Here is a 3,072-nt window from a genome sequence, read left to right on the forward strand (position 1 = left end):
ACATGTGGCCATCTAAGTCACAATAAGTCTCACTCACTCGGAGCAGGAAAGGAAGGAGGAGAGTTGGGGATAGGAGGGAGATTTGGAATGTGTGGCTAATTGCCTCCATAAACATCTGTCTTCTTTGACATGAGACCAGAACTGGATTGTGCACAGTTATCTTTTTTCTTTTGTTTTTAACATTTTGATCAAAGACTGTGGGAACTATTGATCCAAATGGGGGAAGTGGAGAACAGAACTTCAGATTCTCATGGAGTCCAGCTTACTGCCCTGAGACAGTCTTTAAATCTTAAACTAAACGTATCCTCTGGGGTAATTTAAATCCAAAATAATAGGGTGCCTTAACTAGTAAAAGGGGTCAGGTTTGAGCATTATGCTCATTTCTGCTCTCTGTAGAATCAAATTGCCAGGAGCAACTCAAAAGAGGGGAGAATGGTTGCAAGAACCAGAGAAAGTCATCAATTTCTATATGTGTAGAAACAGTTGAATTATAGGTTTTGTCGTGTGTATTTGTGATGGTTAGGTTTGCTGTCAGCCCACCTGGACCAGGATTGTCAGTGATTTGGCAGGTGATGTCTCCGCTACCAAGTAACCCATCAGCATCATCAACTCCCTGATGGGATCTGCAGTTTTAAGAGGAGTGCAGCCTCCACACTCAGGGCCCAGCCCCGACGGAAAGGAACTTTCCTCAGGTGGGTGGCTTGCTCAGACTTGAGACTCTGGAAAGGCGTCTCTCTTTTTGCTGTTGTGAATTCTCTCACGTTGACTGTTAGGTCTTTGGGCTTGAGCCAACTGCTCACCATATTACGGACCCTGGGAGCTATCAGTGTCCTGCCATACTGCCTGCCAGCCTTGGAGTCATTCAAATCTGCTGCCCAAAGCATGAGTCAGGAAAAGCCTTTGCTAACAACTGACCCACAGGCTTGAACCAGACTGGACTTACCTGTTTCCACAACTGTGTGAGCCAGTTTCTTGGTATAAATTATTTCTCTCTCTCTCTCTCTATATATATATATGTATGTATATGTATATATAGTCTACTGGTCTTGCTTCTCTAGAGATCCCAGCATTTTCAACAACAACAAAATTAGTAAAATTAAGATAGGGGAAAAAACCTATAAAGCACAGCAGTGCGCTGACACACTTGGGGTCACCATGAGTCACAATCATTGCCATGATGACAAGCTTTTGGTTTGGTGGCATAGGTTTGAAATTGTCTACAATAATAATAATAAACCTTTTTAAAATACGCATTTCACAATGAGAAAAAGAACAATGATGAGTTCTCAAAACATCTGCATGAATTTGGAAGACAGAATGCTGAGAAAATATATTAATCACCAATGTTATATGATCTCATGTAGAAAGGTATGCACACAGAAAGTACATTAAGAAGGATTAGTCAAATTTGCCACATCACTACATATGAGACATCATAATCATGTGCCAACTTAAAGATAATAAGAGTGAAGGGGTGGAGTCCAGCCTGTCAGTCAAGTCACATCCTGTGATGCCTCCTTGTTGGCATGACCTTTTCATGAGAAGTCTGGGAACTTCTCTTTCTCCCTGAAGGGCCACACTCTCTTTCTGCTTTACCAGCACTGAGATGCTTCCACTGCCACTGGATCCACAAGACTTTTTACCTACTGGACTGTGATCTTCCTGCATTTGGCATCATTGCATGTGCTGCATGAGTCTGAAGGGGAATTTATAGACTAGTATCAGACATATGGGCTAATATCGGACTTACGGAGTTGGTCTGGACTGGACTGGGTTGGGATGGTTTCTCAATATGCAATTGCTCTATGATATAAAGCCCTCTTTTACACATACATAGTGTCCTGGATTTCTTTCTTTTTAAAAAAAATCATTTTATTGGGGATCATACAACTCATCATAATCCATACATACATCAATTGTATAAAGCACATTTGTACATTCATTACCCTCATCATTCTCAAAACATCTGCTCTCCACATAGGCCCCTGGCATCAACTCCTCATTTTCTCCCCCTCCCTCCCCACTACCTCATGAACCCTTGATAATTTATAAATTATTATTTTGTCATGTCTTACACTGTCCGATGTCTCCCTTCACCCACTTTTCTGTTGTCCGTCCCCCAGGGAGGAGGTCACATGTAGATCCTTGTAATCAGTTCCTCCTTTCTACCCCACCCTCCACCCTTCTGGTATCGCCACTCTCACCCCTGGTCCTGAAGGGATCATCCGTCCCTGGATTCCCTGTGTTTCCAGTTCCTATCTGTACCAGTGTACATCCTCTGGTCTAGAAAGATTTGTAACGTAGAAATGGGATCATGATAGTGGTGGGGAGGGGGATGGTAGGATGCATTTAGGAACTAGAGGAAAGTTGTATGGTTCATCGTTGCTACCCTGCACCCTGAGTGGCTCGTCTTCTCCCTGAGACCCTTCTGTAAGGGGATGTCCAGTTGCCAACAGATGGGCTTTGGGTCCCCAGTCTGCGCTCCCCCTCATTCACAATGATATGATATTTTGCTCTTTGATGCCTCATACCTCATCCCTTTCTACACCTCGTGATCACGCAGGCTGATGTGCTTCTTCCATGTGGGCTTTGTTGCTTCTGAGCTAGATGGCTGCTTGTTTACCTTCGATCCTTTAAGACCCCAGGCGCTATATCTTTTGATAGCCGTGCACCATCAGCCTTCTTCACCACATTTGCTCAACTCATGCTAATACAGCATCTCAGTAGCAGGAACGAGGATGGGTATGGAGGATCTCACTCCCATCAAGAAAGAAGCGTCAGGATTGGAGCATGTCCTTTGGACCCCTAGATTCCTACATGGTGAAACTGTTCCATTCAGGGGATAGAGAGCTGTGACAGAAGTAGATCCAGGAGACAGATCATGACATAGTGGCAGGTTTCTCATGGAGAATAGAGCTAAGGGCCTTTGAGCAGGAAGCTCACTGGCAGAGTGGGGTAACTCCAGGCACTTAATTGTTGGAGGTAGGCTTGCTGATTCATGCTGTTAAGGTTGAGCATCTTCTGGATGAGGCTTATGCAATTTACCTAAAATAAACTGTATCCTCTTTGGGC

This window comes from Echinops telfairi, unplaced genomic scaffold (assembly GCF_000313985.2).
Source record: "Echinops telfairi isolate 266 unplaced genomic scaffold, ASM31398v2 ScPeMD7_7424;HRSCAF=8462, whole genome shotgun sequence".
Classification (NCBI taxonomy): domain Eukaryota; kingdom Metazoa; phylum Chordata; class Mammalia; order Afrosoricida; family Tenrecidae; genus Echinops; species Echinops telfairi.